General features: G+C 36.5%; 1 long non-coding RNA gene across 3 annotated transcripts in view; it reads left to right on the top strand.

Annotated features, from left to right (window-relative positions):
* LOC107033196 (uncharacterized) overlaps positions 1–18,137 on the top strand; it is a 70,521-nt gene that overhangs the window by 10,452 nt on the left and 41,932 nt on the right. For 2 of the 3 annotated variants that reach the window (XR_012075213.1, XR_012075214.1), the window contains exon 3: positions 5,355–5,545. This is a non-coding gene — a long non-coding RNA (uncharacterized lncRNA). Of the gene's footprint in view, positions 1–5,354; positions 5,546–6,266; positions 6,319–18,137 lie in introns of those variants that run through there. The other variant, XR_012075215.1, reaches the window with a different exon arrangement.

Genomic DNA, 18,137 nt, shown 5'->3' with positions numbered 1-18,137 from the left:
TGGTATTAGTAAAGTAGCTGCCAGGAGTCACCTTGGAATTAAAGTCAGGGAGATGTGGAACCATCTAAAACCATTAACATTAAAGAAATCTAAAGCCACTAATGGAATAGAATCAGTAGCTTGAAATCTACTCACAAAACAATAGTAATAAATCAGATCCAGGTTTTATAGGTGAGTTCTACCAGTCTTTGAAGGACCAAAAGTTCGCTGATTGATAAGTGCCATTCCAGAGAGCTGAAAAAGAAGGAAGTTCCCCGCAAAGTCTATGTGAATTCCATACTAGAAAGGAAAATGTAGACAAATCTCATTTCCCAAACTGGCTGAAAAAAAAAATCCTGTAATAAAACTAGTAAACTATATCTATCAATTATTTTTAAAATTAAAAGACAGCAGAATGCATCAAAGAAATGCAAGAAAGGTTAATGACATACAACTAATCATTTAAACTCCATGTTAATAAAGGAGAAAAATAAAAAGCTTATAGTCATCTCTGTGGATTCCTAACATTTTGATAAAATTCAACACTCTTTTATGCTTAAAAACTAGCAAACTAGGAATAGAATGGAATTTCTTTAATCTGAAAAAGGTTATCAAAAGCCTACAGCAACTTTTATTCTTAATGATACATCATTACGTGCATAATAAGCACAATTCTTTGGATACAATCACCAAATGATTTAATTTTGTTTTACAATCATCTCTTGGCCCTTTACTCTTTCAGCTGAGTATTAGACGCTGTATTTTGAGTTTATATTTTTTTTATTCACATTAGACATTTTAAATGAAACTGCATTGATTATATAGATTTGTTTGAGAATTATCTTTAAAATATTGATTCTGCCTAAACATGAATAGAAACTATCTCCTCTTTTTCTAGATCTTCTGTTAAGTCCTATAATGTTATATTTCAGAGTTTTTAAACATTTATTAGATTTATTCTTTTGTATTTAATTGTTTTGGTTCTAATATAAGTGGCATATTAAAATTCCATCATTGATTTACTGTTTCTGGGTATAGAAAAACTATTAATTTTTTGTATACCAATTTGTTTCCAGCAAAGCTTCCAAACTTCATTAATTCAAATGATTGTCTATAGATTTTCTTAGATTCTCTGTTTATACAACCGTAACTTCTGTATATAAGGAAGGTTTTATTTCTTCCTTCCCAATCCATTTAGCTGTCATTTCTTGTCCTGATCTTACTGTATCCATCTGGTAAAGGTGGAATAGAAGCAGTGATAAAGGTCCTCTTTATTGTTCTTGTTTGTCATGGACATTTGCCATTCTTTTGGTCAACTAGCACCCTTCCTATTAGAAATCTTAGTGGGAGACAAAGCCACCTTTAAAAGTGTTATAAATATTGTTTTTCCAACCCTCTGCACTAGAGCAAGTCCACACAACCTGGGTTCCGCAATCAGATGCACTCTGTGATTAATTTAATTAGTCACCTAATTACAAGCATCAGTAGGGGCAGCAGAAAACTCTTTCTGTGGCTATGGTCATGGTAAGAGCAGCTGCGAAATCAAGTTTGTAGTTGTTGGGGAGCAAAAGTTGCCACCCTAAACTGTCTCTTTGGCATGTGGATTATCTTGAGCTGAAAAGAATCAAGGCCCAAGAGACTCAGGAAAAAAAATTGACCTCATTGCAACTGCCTAAAAGAATTTAAATGGAGGTCCTTTTCCTGGAATAGAGCTGTCAGCAGAGATAGCTGCAAAGAATATGGGCTAGGTGTAGTGGTGGGGAAACTGTGATCTCCCTAGCCCTCTCCCCATTGGTAACCACTAATTTGTTCTCTGTTTCTATAGGTATGTTTCTGTTTTGTTTCTTTTATACTTTACATTCCACATATAAGTGAAAACATAACAGTATTTGTCTTTTTCTGTCTAACTTATTTCACTAAGCGTAATACTCTCCAGATCCATGCATGTTGTTTAAAATGGCAAATACTCATTCTTTTGATGGCTGAGTAATATTCCATTGTGTGTGTGTGTGTGTGTGTGTGTGTGTGTGTGTGTATGCAGTTTATCCATTTCTGTATCCATTCATCTGTTGATGGAACTTAGATTGCTTTCATATCTTGGCTATTGTAATTAATGTCCTTGTGAACATTGTGGTAAACATATCTCTTCAAATTAGAGTTTTCATTATATTTAGCTATATACCCAGCAGTGAAATTGTTGGATATGTGGTATTTCTATTTTCAATTTTTTGAGAAACCTTCAAAATGTTTTCCACAGTGGCTGCATCAGTTTATGTTCTCACCAACAGTGTACCCTTTTCTCCACTTCCTTGCCAACATTTGTTATTTGTAGACTTTTTGATGATGGTCTTCTTGCAGATGTGAGGTAGTATCTCATTGTGATTTTGATTTGCATTTCTCCGATGATTAACAATGTGGAGCATCTTTCCATATGCCTGTTAGTCATCTGTATATTTTCTTTAGAAAAATGTTTATTCATGTATTCTACCAATTTTTAATCAGGTTATTTATTTTTATGATACAGAATTATATGAGCTGTTTATATATTTTGGATATTAACCCCTTGTCAGTCATAACATTTGCAAATAATTTCTCCCATTCAGCAGGTTGTCTTTTTGTTATATGGATGATTTCCTTTGCTATGCAAAAGCTTTTAGATTTAAGTAAGTCCCCATTGTTTATTTTTGCTTTTGTTTCCTTTGCCTGAGGAGAAACATCAAAAATATTGCTATGACTTAGCAAAGATTGTTCTGCTTTTATGTTTTTCTTCTAGGAGTTTTATGGTTTCCAGTCTAACACTTACGTCTTTAATTCATTTTGTGTTTATTTTTGCATATGGTGTGGAAAAATGTTTTGATTTCATATTTTTACATGTAGCTGTCCAGTTTTCCCAGAACCACTTAGTGAAGAGACTCTTTCCCCCGTTGTATATTCTTGCCTCCTTTGTCTTATGTCGTTGATCATAAGCGCATGGCTTTATTTCTGGGCTCTCTATTGCATTCTGTTGATCCCTCTGTTTTTATACAGTAACCATGTTGTTTTGATTACCGTAGCATTGTTTTAACATAGTCTTAGGCCAGGGAGCATGGCATCTGCAGCTTTGTTCTATTTTCTCAAGATTGCTTTAGCTACTTGGGGTCTTTTTCACTTTAAAAAAGACCCTTTAACTTTACTTGTAAGTTCGGTTTAGTAGTGATGAATTCTTTTAGGTTTTGCTTCTCTAGGAAACTCAATCTCTCCTTCAGATCTGAATGAAACCTTTCTAGGTAGAGTATCCTAGGTTGTAGGTGTACCTTTCTGCATTTTAAATATATCATGCCACTCCCTTCCAGCCTGCAAAGTCTGCAGAAAAATTAGCTGATAGCCTCATGGGGGTTCCCTCGTATGTAACTCTTTGTTTGTCTCCTGCTGCCTTTAAAATTCTCTTTTTACATTTAAGTTTTCCCATTTTAATTATTATATGTCTTGGTGTGGGTCTCTTTGGATTCATCTTGCCTAGGACTCTGTTCTTCCTGGACCTGGATAACTGTTTCCTGCTTCAGGTTAGGGGAATCTTCAGCCATAATTTCATCAGATACATTTTCTACCTCTTCCTCTCTCTCTTCTCTTTCTGGAATCCCTGTAACATGAGTGTTACTGGCCTTGATGTGTCAAAAGTCCCTTAAATATCCTCACTTGATTTCACTTTTTTTTTTTTCTTTTTGCTGCTTTGATTGGGTGGTATCCAGTGTTCTGTCTTCTGGTTTGCTTATGTGTTCTGCATCACCAAATAGTGTTAATTCCTTCTAGCACATTTTTCATTTCAGTTACTGTATTCTTCAGCTTTGATAGTTCTTTTTATGTTTTCCAGTTCTTTGTTGGAGTTCTGTGTTCCTTTATTCTTTCCCTGAATTCAGTGAGCATTTTTATTACTGTGCTTTTAGCTCTTTATCTGGTCAATTATTTATCTCAGTAAATCCCCCTCCCCCCCCCCCCGCCTTAGGGGATTATATTATTCTTTCATCTGAAACATTTTCCTCTGTCTTCTTATTTTGTTTTACTTTCTCTATTTCTCTCAATGAAATTAGGCAAAACAGTTACCTACGCTGGTCCTGAAGTCATGTTCTTGTGTAGGAGTGTCTCTATGCAGTCTGTGTGTGCTCAATGGCTTTTGTGGGAAAGCAGGATCTGAAGTGAGCAAGGGTCACATCTTCCCTCAGGGCATGCTGGCAGCTACTTTCTTGGTGAACGGTAGGGCTGCAGTGGGGGCTAGAGCCAGTGCCACGTGTGAGCTGGGGCTTCTCCTGGGCTCAGTGGTAATTGCTGTCCTATCAGAGGGTGAGACTGGGTCCCCGGGGACTGGAGCAGGTGCCCTGCAGGAGGTGATCTTCTCCCTGGTCTGTGTGATGGCAGAAGGCATGGCTAGGGCCTGAGATGTTGCAGCTGCGTTTTTGAGTTGGCTCCAGGTCTCTGCCTTAGTCCAAGGCTGGGTTGGGGATCTAGGGATTGGAGTTGCACTTCTGAGTTGGCTCCAGGTCTCTACCATGGCTAGAAGCAGGGCCAGGACCCAGCTATCTCAGATCTTTCCCTGATGCCTGCTTGTGCACTGGCAATGGTGGACTCCACCCTAGTGGGGAGCAGTACCAGAACAGGAGACGCTGGAGAAAAGCCCCATGCAGGCCAGGATGACGTACTGGGGCAGTCTTGACAAACTGGTCAGAGCACAGGCAGTTCTCAGTCTGCTGCCTCTGCACTGGGGCTGGGAGCAATCAAGTCTATGTAGATCCTCTTCAAGAGCAGAGTCTCAGTTTCTTACAGTGAGTCCCACTGGTTTCCAAACAAGTGGGATGCCTAATATGGGGCTCACTCCCTCTCTCCTTAGAGAAGATCTCCAAGCCTGTGATATCCCCTTTCTCTTCTTGGTCACCTGCTAAGGGGTTTGGGTCCTGACTAGATCACTTCTCTTCAACTTGCTATCAGAGTCCATTAGGGTTTTTTCTTTATAGCCTTGGTTATAGAAGAGCTGTTCTGCTGGTCTTCAGGTTGTTCAGAGTTTCCCTATATGTGGTTGTAGTTTTGATGTGTTTGTGGACATAGGTGAGTTCAGGGTCTTCTACTCTGCTGTCTTGATCCCACCACTCAAACTATATTTCTTTTGTATAATGCTGCAAAATTCAAAGATATTCTTTATTTTTCCTTTCTCAGAAAAAGTAGCTGCTAAGAGAATAAAAATGCCAGGCAGATTTTTTTTGAAGTTTTATGGAGTTGGAGAAACCAAAATTTGAATTCAAGACCTATCAAAATGGAATGACCATAATAAATATTCCAAAGTTTCAGTTGAGACTTCTGAAATGTGCAGATGAAGGTGATATGCTCATATTTTGTTTGCTTTCTAGAAGACTGTTGAACTGTCTCTGAAGGAATATAGTATCATCCAGAGCCTCTACAGTGCTTCACGCTCACTGTCCAGCAATCACTAAAGTGCCTAGAAGTTATACCCAGCTTCCCCCAAGGAAGATCATAGCCAACACCTGATTGCTATAAGAAGAATAGAATTCCTGCAAAATCTCCAGTCTCTTGCTTCCAGGTATGTGTGAGGGGATTGATACACTCTGGTTTTTGTTGTTGTTGTTGTTGTTGTTTTTACATTCCAGAATTTTCCATATGATCAGGCTCATGCTGGATTTCACTTGAAGACCATCCTCACTTAGCTGCTTCCATTCCCTGTCCTATTTCCTCATTCTCTAAAGGATGCTTCCTGTAAACTGTTTGCATGGACTGCAGCATAACTCATCTTACTGTGCTTCACTTTACTGCACTTCACAAATACCGTGCTTTTCCCAAATTGAAGGTTTGTGACAACCCTGCATTAAGCTCTTCTCCCGGTGCCATTTTCCCCACAGCATTTGCTCACTTTGTGTCTCTGTGTTACTTTTTAATAAGTCTCACAATATTTAAACTATTATTATTATTATTATTATTATTATTATTATTATTATTATATTTGCTACAGTGATCTGTAATCAGTGATCTTTGATGTCTCTATTGCAAAAAGGTTATGACTCACTGAAAACTCAGATGATAGTTAACTTTTTTTTACCAATGAAGTATTTCTTGATTACAGTATTTACATTTTTTTAGATATAATGCTATTGCACACTTGATAGTTTATAGTATAAGCAAACATAACTTTTACATGCACTAAGAAACCAAGAAATTCATGTGACTTACTTCATTGCAGTGGTCTGGAACAGAACCCACAATACCTCCAAGGTATGCCTATAACCAGCCTCAAAATCTAATTCTAGGGTATCCTACTGAAGATACTGGCAAGACTGATTAAAGAAAGATAGAGATGGCACAAGTTAACAACAGTGTAAATGAAAAAAAAGGATATTACTCAATTCCAGCAACCATTGTCAAGATAGCAAGAGAATACTGTGAACAAATGTTTCTTAATATGTTTGAAAATTTAGATGAAATTTACATGTTCTTTTAAAAGTTACTAAGAAAATAGGCATGAGAAGAATAGAAAACATGAATAATCCTATGTCTGTAAATAAATAAAATTTTTAAGTTTAAAACTTGAAAGCTTTCTCACAAAATAAGCCTCATGGTTATATGGCTTTACAGGGGAACTTATTCAAACATTCAAGGAAGGATACTAATCTTAGAAAAACAATACCAGAAAATAGGAAGGTAGAAATATGATCTTAATGATAAAACCTGGTAAGGACATAATAAGAAAGTACAGTGAAAGTCCAATAACTTTTATGAACATAAATGCAAAGCCCTAAAGAAAATAATAACAAGTTGGAACCAGAGATATGTAAAACTTAAAATACAGCACTAGGAAAATTGATTCATTCAGGAATTTAAGGTTACTTTATTACTTATAAATAAATCAGTGTAATTCACTACAATAACGAAGTAAAGGTAAAAATCATATAATTATCTCAAAGGTAAAGAAAAAGAAAGAATATTTATTCATTATAAAATTATTAAGAAACTAAAGATAGAATGTTTCCCCATCTAGTAAAAGGAAACTACTAAAAATTACGTATATCTATACATATGTATATAGCAAGCATCACACAACGGTGAAATAGTGAAAGGTTTCCCTATGCTATTATGAATTATGACAAGAATGAATACTCACTCTCACTTCTGTTCAAGCTTGTGCTGGCCATCGTGCCATATTTCTGTTGGAGAGGAACCATAGCACCAGAGCCCATTCTTCCAGGTCAGCCATGACACAAAGATGTCACCATCCCTAGCTGTTTGTCACCATGTAATTAGTGTTGATTGGAAACTTTGCCTGGAATGGGCAGAACTGATTGGTTGTCTTTTCCTGGTAACTATTTCTAATCAGTATATAAAAAGTACTTAGGAGTAAATCTGGTGTAATCTGTGTAATATTTCTATGCACAAAAAGGAAAATAACAATGATAGAGATTGAGGAAGACCTAAATAAATGTCTGTACCATGTTCATAGTTTCAAAGATTTAACATTTAAAACTGCTAATAGCTTTAATTAAAAAAGAAATACTTCCAGACATCAAGAATTATAAGACTATACAAATTAAAATAGTATTGAATTCATGTAAGAGGAGATAAATTGACTAGTTCTAAATGCAGAAATAAGCCCACATATACATAGTTGCCTGAGGGAAGGAATAATCTTTTCAATAAATAGTTCTGGAACAATAGAATATCTACATAGATATTAAATGAGTAACTATATATTATATTGACTTGTTAATTTATTCCTCTTTCTGTTGTTTTATCTCAGGGTCTGTTTTTATCAATTGTTTTTATCTTGTTTATGGATCAAATATCCTTTCTTCTTCATTTGCGTAGTAATTTTTTGTTGTATTCTGGACACTGTGAATACTATATTGTAGAGAGTCTGGATTAAATTGTCTTCCTTTAGAGGGTGCTTTGTTTCGACATGCAGTTAATTGTTTGGTGACTTGGTTTTGTAGAAGTTTAATTTTAGGCTTTGGTAGGCTAAATCTACATCAGGCTTTCTCAGCCTTGGCAGTGTTGTCATAATGGACCAAATAATTCTTTGTTGTGTGGAACTGTCCTGTGTATTGTAGGATGTTTAGCAGTCTCCCACTTCATACCAACAGTACATGTCCTACAATTGTGACAATCAAAAATGTCTCTGTGCATTGCCAGATGTCTCCTGAGGGGCAAAACTCTCCTAGTTGAGAACTGCTGTTCTAGAAAAGCCATTACTCTGAGGCCATAGTAGCCCTATTTCTAAAACATGGACTTTCTGGAGAATCTTTTTAATGTCTTTCATGGTCAATGCTCCTCTATTCTGCTTAGTTGCAACTCCAACTCCTCACAGCCTTTCCCTACACTTCTAAGAGTTGTTCTTTGCAAGACCTCTTAGAATCTCATTCTGTGTATGTTTGGTCTAGTGTTTAGCCAAAGGCTCAAGATGTTTCTCCTCTGAACAACTGCCTTCACTCTGGTGCATTTCAGCCTTTTCAGCATGATCACTGCTGTCTGGGCTCAGCTTCTTTGTGCCACAGTTTGAAAGTGCCCCTCACAGAGTCCATCTTGTATATTTCTTACTTTCAAGGATCAGAGCTCTGAGTCATCTATTGTCTGATATCTAAACACTGACACTTCTTCTATTTTATCCACTTTTAGGGTTTATTACAGCAATATAAATCCTGTATTTGATATTTCATCATGACTAGAACAGAAGTCTCTGATTATCTGTATAGAAAAAAAACTGATGCTACTTCATAGCAGTCATAAAAATCAATTAGTAGTGGGTTACAAACTTAAATATAAAAACTAAAATAATAAGACTTCTAGAGGAAAGCTGGGAGTGGGCAAAGATCAATATATGTCAACCAAAGAATATACAAGAACTTCGGCATTGTTAGTAATATTTCCAAACTGTAAGCATCCCAAATTTTGATTAACAATAAATTAACTGTGGTTTATTCACCCAAAAAATACTACATAGTGATGAAAAACCATAGCTTATATATTCAAAAATATACATAAATTTTACAAGAGAATATATACATATATACTGAATGTTCCATTTATTTAAAGTTGAAAAACAGGCGAAAGTATGTGTGCAGTAATAAAAACAAGTATTGCAATGAGGTATTTTCCATTTGAAAAGAGATAAAAACTAGAAGAGAGTATAAGGAATGCTTCTGGAATGCCCCTAGTGTTTTATAACTTGATTTGGACAGTGAGTACACAAATACATTAGCTTTGTAAAACTCACCAATATCTCCAAATACAGTTTATGCACTTTTACTATATATCTCATGCTTCAATAGTAACAAACATAAAAAACAAATAAGGAAACAAGACAAAGAGCCACTCTTGGACAGATCGCTTCTTAACAAGTCCTGGCCACCATCTCATTCACTAGCATCCCAGCGCCAACTTTAATTTTGACACTTAGATATGTCCTTTCATTTCTTACTAGATAATTCACAAATTATATGTACTTTATATTATCCAGGATTTCTAAAAATATTTATTAATGGAATGGATCATTCTTGCCCGGCAGCCCATTATTTCTAGAACAGAAGCTGCTTGTTTGAATATAAATTGATTTAATCGGTCTCAAATATAGTTTGACAGTTGCATCAAAAACCTGAAAAAGGTTCATCTCATTCATTTTGTACATCTCCTTTCAGAATCCCACTTTTAGGAATTTTACATTGAGAAGTTATTTGATTATGTGTGTGGGTATGCACATTATCAAAACAAAACAAGTGACAGCTACGTTATCAAAACAACAACAAATCCTGAAACCAGCCTAAGTATCCAACAATAGAATATCGGTTACACAAATTGTAATATATACTTAAAGCCAACGACTAGACTGACATTAAAGTGATGGTGTTGAGCTACATTTAGTGACATGATTTTTCATGATACATTGTTGTTAGGAAAGAGAGCATAGAGCACCATGTATTATGTTAGTCCCACTACATTTAAAAAGGAAGAGATAAATATTAATGAAAGATATGCACAAAAATGCTGACAGTAGTACTTCTGGGCTGTATGCATTTGAGAAATTTTCTTGGTTTTTTATTTTGCATATTTTTGCTGTGTAATATTTATACAGTAAACAGACCCAAATAATTTTATAACTGAGAGCTAAGTGCTAACATGTTGATTTATTTTTAAAGGAAAAATATTTTAAATATAAATACATTAAGAGGAAGAATATTATGATATGATTTTACAGCCCCAAATCCTAAAGAGCCATATGTAATATCTTAAATGTCATGCTCATCAAATTCTGTAAGTTTGGCTTCTGCCCTCTCATGACAAAGAAAGATGTGAAAGAACACAAACTGCTTCATAGTCCGCTGAATTATGTTAATATGAGAAGTTTATATCTTATGACTTTTATTGTTTCCAACTTAAACACAACATTTCACTATGATTCCATACTGTGTGTTTCCATTGTTTTTAAGTTTTCCCACTGTTTTGGAAACCTATACATTAAGAATTAACTAACAGCTTAGAAGTTCTGTGATTTTATTTCAACAAAGCCATGAAGTGATCAAGAATAATTGGCTAAGAAAGGTAAAAGCTAATGAACACCAAAAAAAGAGTTTTTTTTTTAATCATCAGACTTAGGAGAAATTTATGAGCCTGGATATCTAGCAATTTTATTAAAGTATCTCTCAAGTAGAAGTGTTACGAGGTCACAGTGAGATGAAGGGTAATCTTCTATATATTATCTAAGTCCACTTATCTATGCACAGTTATGGCTCCATGTGGCATTTTTTTAGTGAATGCAAAATAAAGATTTTTAAAAATTTCTTAATTACCTTCATCTTCCTGAAACCTAAAGAATAGTGGGTGCTTTAAGTCCAGTGCATGCAGCTCCCTCTTCATCATTTCTGGCTTTGCTGAGATAGATCTTTGCATCCTTTCAGAATGATATATAAAGCCTGGCCTAGAGGCTACTCTTTATATAACAGAACTAGGAGATATTTAAAGTATCTTCCACCCCTGAGAGTCTAATCTTTGGAAAAGCAGAAGACATACTTCCCTAATGTACAAGCATCCCTTTTGGCCTAGAATGCCAGTGTGGTGTCATATTCCACCTCCCTTGAGCAGGGTGCACTGCTTTTTTCAGTTGGTCCAGGTGTTGCTCTACATGTGTGCTCTCCAGTGCATCACTGGCAGTGCACCACCCATGGAGGAGAGCTCACTGACAGCTTGCTAATCTGGGTTCCTTACGGAAATCTTAGGCTGGCAGTAGTTTCCCTGAACTATAAGATCCAACAGGCTTTACCATAAGCTCACAGGTGGCTCCAGAACCTGTGGCTCCATGTATTTTTAAATACATGAATTTGATTAATATGCACCACAGTCACCATCCGTGTACAACAACTTCCATATGCTTAATTTTTGATGATGCTCAAAATCTTTGTAAGTCATTATGTTGTGGACTTGTCCAAACCTACATCATTTCCAATATCCGAGTCTTATGTTGTCTTCTTAAATATAGCTGTGGAGAAAGAAATGAAATAAGATTGGACTGACAACATATCCAATAACCTCAGCTCATTATTTTCTGCAGCACTGTGACAACTATTCAAATAAAATTAGAAGATCTGGCAGCCCCTGCAAATGCTAGTGTAAGGCTAATGTCAGGCCAAATATTCTATGAACCTAAGACAGTGCTCTCCTTCAGTAACTGAAACACAAACATTGATAAGGAAATATCCTTTGAAAAGTTATCAAATAAGTGAGAATAATAGAAGTAGAATTTTAGTCAAGAAAGTAGTATTTTCCTTGTACCAAACCTAGATGAAAATGCTCAATGTCCCAAGAAAGCAGTCAAGATTATCTGTTCAATCAGACTTTGTTCAACCTCCAACCAGAATTTTAACTTAATGCACAGATAAAACTAGGAAAATCATAAATAAGTACAGTTAGTTTAATCTTTCTTGAGAAAGCAAGGAAATGGAGGAATTTGCCATTAAATTGTTTTCCTAACTACTCCAACTGCATTGGAGTTTAGTTTTACAAAACACATTTTAAGTTTATAGATTTCTTAATAGCTTCTCTTTTGGGGGTCATTTTTTCATTTAATAACAATTACTGCTGCACACACGTAGCAGAGATTAAAGTCAGATTAATATCTGGGGTCTATAATCATGTCACATCTAATTAAATTTCACTAATATTTAAGAAAACTCAGGTCTGTTCTAATTCACACCCATCACATCTTCTATATGCTACGGAAGCACGGAAGGAAGTTGGAACATGTGGATGTTTTTAGCCCAGAGCACTCAGTTGAGTGATACAAGAGCTCACCCCACATTCAAAAGAGCTAGAGTTAGTGAGCAGGGGTTCACTTCATTGTGATTCATACAACACACACACTGGCATTTAAAAATTAGGAAGTATTCACAGATGACTTCCTAAGAGCAGATGTAGCACTTACAAAATTCTTTTACACACCATGCAGCACCAGAGACATTTGCTCATAAATCTGATCAACTCCTCCGTGTTCCATGGCCTTTGTACTCCCAACAAGCCACATCTGACGTAGGGAAGCTGGAGTAATCCTTTTTACAGTTCACATTATTTTAATGTTACAACCGTCAAAAATCTTCATAAACAGGAGCTCACATTTTTGTGATTTATCATCTCTTCTTTATATGACAAGATTACTTAAGAAAAATTGCTTAAGAAGAATATCAAGGTTTATTGCCACATAGGTAAGAAAATGAAAACAAGTTGGCTGTTTGAAATTGAACCACTTTTATGCTCTCCTTTATTCATAACTAGCACTATTTTTGTATAAGACACTATATTCCCCAGAGTTTGTATAAAACAGATAATGCAATTTTTAGTTTTTCTCTCTCCACTTACCTCTTTTCTTCTCCATTTTCTCCTCAACATAAAAGCATTTTTTATGCAGAGACCATGGTTTTAGGCATAGAACAAGGGTTGGGAATTTAAAGGCTTAAAAACTCTGGACTCTCTGTTACAGCTGTGAGGTTTTCCTTAGGTAACTCTGTCTGTGCAACTCAGTCTCTACCCTTACGTTTGGAATTACAATGCTTGTTCTTACTTATTTTACCAAATTACAGTGAGGGCTGAATAGGGTTAAAGAGTTTGGGAACTACAGTTGCTGCATAAATCAAGATATGGTATTTTGGAATAATTATTATGGCACATCAACTTATCATTGACAGCTAATAAATCATTTAGCACATTAGTAACAAAAACTACTAATTATGCTAAGTGAACAGTGTCCTGATATAATTCTCTACTTTCTTCCTGGTGACTCATTTAACATGAATAGTCTTTCTTACCACTCAGTGCTTTGCCAGCATTTTCTTTAATCTTATCAGATCTCTTTGATTTAATTGAGAAGTCACTGTAGAAGAATGTCATTTTTCTTGCATCTCTTCCACAAAGTAATATAATTAAGATTATGCAAAACAGAGAAGATTCCCCGAGTGCCAGGCAAGAGTGAAGGCCTGTGAAATCCCAAAATTAGGAATTGCTGTAGTCAACATAAATAATTGACATTTAGATGACCTAATTAAAACAAATTACATCTCTGTAGGGAAAGTTATGATTTCAAAGACAGGATATTCCTGAGAAATAATAGACAAAATATCTGAGATTGATGTGCTTTAAGTTTTTCTGTAAAAATCATGCAAAATTGAGCTTTAGTCTTGACAAAATAATATTCACCATGTAGGGAAATTGTGGAAATTTGAAAATATATCAGAAAGAATATTTTTGACTACTGTTCAGGCAAAATAGCATAGCAGTTAAGTGGGACAACCATAGAGCCCAACAGTACAGTCTTAGGTCATGTCTATGCAAATTCCTTAATCTCTGTGCCTCAGTTTCATTGTCTATAAAATGGGAACCTCCTGGGGCTTTTGTGATGATTAAATCACTCAGTGTATGTGAAATGTCTTGAAGAGCACCCTGAATACAGTAAGATTTTGGTAAGTCCCCAATCTGTGGTAATTTTCATTGTTTTACATGCCCAAGTACTCTGATGGTAAAAGGATAATTGGAAACATTATAAAAATAAAGTGGACAACTTATACCTTAATAGTTTGTCAAATAATTTACTTTCAGAATTCCTGATGGAAAAAAATTCTGTTTTCACATGAAAATTACTCTTGATCCAGGAGGACATTATTGCTTCTTCTCAGGAAGCAGTGCCTTTTTATACAGACTCTCCCAGGCACTCAGAAGCGTGCTCTCACTGGGGAAATGTAGCAGTTATGCTCCAACGCTCTAATGGCTTTGAATTTTGCTCATTGTGTCAAATCACCTTTAATAAAGAAATAGAATTATAGATATTGACACCGTAGGGGAAAAAAGCACCTTCAGATTCGTTTTATAAGGATTTTGGCCCACTCACATTAATGGAACAATATCTACCATATCTCCTGATGAGTAGATTTTTTTAAAGCAAAGAACCTGCTGATAAAACTTTGTTAAAATTTTATCAGAATCCTATTCCAAATGCCCATACCAAAAGCACTTTTGTGTGATGTATAGTATCTACAAAATGATTTAAATGATTATCTATTGAAACCTTATCTGTGGGGTATTTTAAAATGTTTCTTTCTCTTGTTGAAAGCAGAAAGTAGTTCTTGGTGAAAATGTACCGAAGTCAGCTTACTCCATTGCACAATGTAAGTTGCAAAGCAGATTTGTCTTGAACAAAGCAACAAATCTCTACAGCATAGTAATTAAGAACAACTTGTGAAAACTGTGCTGCCTGAGCTCCAAACCCTGTGCCGATGATTAGCTGTGTGGCCTTAGAAGAGTTAACATAATGTCTTTGTGCTTCGGTTTCCCCATCTGTAAAATGAGAAATTGTATTTATCCAGTGCGATTACTGTGGAGATTAATGAGATGACACGTTTGAGATAGTCATGGTACGCAGGAAGTGTGCAAAAGCTTTGCCTCTGTCATCACGGGTATGTGCATTTTCTGGTCAGTAGCTGGTATACATGTTTTAAACATGTTTATTTTGGAAATCAATCAACTCAACAAGTCACTAATTTTAGGAATGTTGTCATTGCATAGCATTACCCTTAACTGTACATTTGTAAACACTGGTATAAAAAATTGCTTGTTTGTTTTTTTTAAAACCATCTATATTACATACTGATTAATACAAGGTTATAGAAAGTGATCAAGTACCCGGAACAAATGAACAACAAATATGACATCTTCAGGTTCTGTTTAAGGGTTAAAGCTTTCCAAAAGTCTTTTTTTACTGGAATGTTTATTGTTTTAAATGTCACAGCCAAGAGAAAGAGAAATGGATGGGGGCTTGAATATAGGGAATTTAGGTTTCCTGAAATCCCAGGCCACTGTCCAGTTAGAGCAGACAACTTTACTATTAATTCCTTGTTCATTATTTGGTTGCTCCCCCTACAAGAATGTTGCTCTAGTCTTAAAAATAGTAATAGCTTATCATTTTATTAGCAACTATCAAATATGAAAAGCTATTCTAAGTGCTATAAACATTATTTTAAAATCTCTCAACAATCCTCTGTAACAATAAAGAAAAATTATAGGATATCAGATGTAAAGAGAAAATGTAATTCACTTCTCATAATTAATTGGGAGAAGTCCCATCACCTGGTTAGCATGAATAACTAAGTGCCCAATCTAAATTTAATCTAGTCTGATTATATAAACAGCTGCTGTAGGGCCTGGTCTCTAGCTGGAGTAAAGTCTTCTCTCCTTCTGTCTTTTCTGTAAGATGAGATGAGAGAAGAGTGTGTGGATGACTTGACCTTGCACTTTGGAAGAACAGAAGAATGCCCTGACCTTGTGCTAGTCACCGGGTCTTCACTAGTTATCTTCTGGGTTCCGGAGGCAATGCTTCCTGTCACCAGTTGACTATTAAGGCTTCAGTCTGTGGCTAGTGTATCCATGGCCCTTCATCTGGGGCTGGGCAACACTCCTAGAGTAACTGGAACTCCCTTCAGCTCTCCAGATTGTGTGCCCGTAAGCCTCCACCTACCCCCATGTCTTGTGGCCTGCCCAGCCTCCAGTACAGGATGGACTGCAGGCATCTGGCAAGCCCACTGTTTCACTGGCTGGCTGGCTGGCTTGCTCTTTCTTTCTTTCTTTCTTTTTTTATTTCTTTCTTTCTTTCGGAGGGGGCAGTAATTAGGTTTATTTATTTATTTGTTTGTTTTTAATGGAGATCCTGGGGATTGAACCTAGGATCACATGCATGCTAAGCACTCTACAACTGAGCCATACCCTCCCCCAACACTGGCTTTCAGTCAACATGCACCGCGCACATGAGCTGAGAGGCTGGGGGAAGGTCAGCCTGATCCTTTCCCAGCCTGATCATAACATCCCACTCTTTTAACTAGGTTGCCTTGCCTGTGATGTTACAGGTTCCTTCTAGAATTCCAAAAGGAGAATGGGGAAGAAAGATCTTTCCATGCTAGGTATATCCCAGAATTTACCTAACACATGTCTTCTTCAAGCTCAATGAAAGGAAATTAAGACACACTGACTTGTTTCTTCCTCTCACACTCTCTCTCATCTCTTTCTTTTCCTCCCTTCCATGATCCTTCAGGACTGAGAACTTCCATTTTATCTTTCCTGTATACTCATGTACTCTCTACCACACAATAGCTACCATCGGGGCTTTGTTACTAACAGCAGAAAAGCCATTTTTTCTACACTTTGGTAGAACACGTTGACCTGTCTCCTCCAGGTTTGGTTTAACGAGGTAATAGTGAGAGAAGAAAGGATTACTAAAGGAATATGGCAGACCTTCTCTCCACAAAGTCTGGGTCTCAAGCATATTGTTTTGTTCAGGGCTAAATGAGCAGTCTTTTCTGGTTAATGTTGAAATAAAATACGATCTAAAAAGTAGAATTAATTTCGACAAAATGCTGTCCACTTTTACACTGTAACATATGTTATTAATCCCAGAAAACTGAGGCACAACGGAGCTAAATAATTTACACAGGTCAAATTCCCCTTTCTCCTAACTGTGTGGATGCCTCATTTGCCTTCATTAATAAGATGCTGATACTTTGGTTGAGAGATTAGTTCTTTCTCCCTTGCAGAAACACACAACAGTCTGCACTGCACATTTCCCTGTAAAACTTGATCAACATTCCTCCTGATGATGTGATGAACTTTCTTTCATAACTTTCTATAAATATGACATAAAATGTAAACTTAAAAAATTGTTAAATATATTATATCTCCACTGTCTCCAGGATAGTTTGAAAGTACAATTTGAAAGTACAATATTGAGTCAAATTAAAATTGTGCCTAATGCTGTAATGTCTAAGGACAAAATCTCATCCCAGGGAATATAGAAAATAACTCTTTAAAATAACTCTTGCAGTCCAAGTTAATCCAGTCCACAAGTGTTTATTGAATTCCCAGTTTGTCCCAGGCGTATTTTAGGTGCTGGGATTGCCGTTCTGAACAAAACACATTTCCTCATGGAGGGAGGTCTATATAAAACTCCAAAACCCTTGGTGGAAGAAGGGAGATAGATAATAAACAGATTAACATGTAAATATATAATATTTCAAGTAGTGTTAAGTATTATGAGGAAAAACAAGCAGGGTGAGGTAGACGTGGTAAGGTGTCTATTTTACATTCAGTGTTGGCGAAGGCCTTTCCATAATTACATTTAAGCAAGGCCATGAAGGAAGCAAGAGAGGAGGAATGCAGGTTTCTAGGGAAAGTCTGTTTCAGGTACAGAGAACTGCAAGGGCACACACCCGAGTGGCTGGGATGCTAGGTGTGGGCAAGGCAGAGCATGGACACCACTGAGGCTGGAGCAGCGGGCACCAGGGGCAGATGTGGCAGGTGAAGGGCAGAGGCATGAGAAGCAGATTATTGTAAGGCCTCCCGAGACTTTACCTTTCGTTCCCTGAAAGGTACTATGCCGCTGGGAGGTTTTGAGAAGAGTGCCATCAACTGAGTTGAGTTGCTTGGGTGAGGACAAGACTGACTGTGGGAGAGCAGCAGTGAAGTCAGGAAGGGCTGTGAGGACATGATTGCAATAGCCCAGGAGAAAGAGGATCACCGTCCTGTGAAAGATGGTTGTGAAGGGGAGGCAACCTCAAGATGGTATAAGGGAGAGTCATACACGTGTGAACGAAAAATACTGCAAACCG

Source organism: Vicugna pacos, chromosome 8 (assembly GCF_048564905.1).
Source record: "Vicugna pacos chromosome 8, VicPac4, whole genome shotgun sequence".
NCBI classification, from domain to species: Eukaryota; Metazoa; Chordata; class Mammalia; order Artiodactyla; family Camelidae; genus Vicugna; species Vicugna pacos.
The sequence above is the reverse complement of the archived record's forward strand: the minus strand, read 5'-3'. Positions and strand labels throughout refer to the sequence as shown.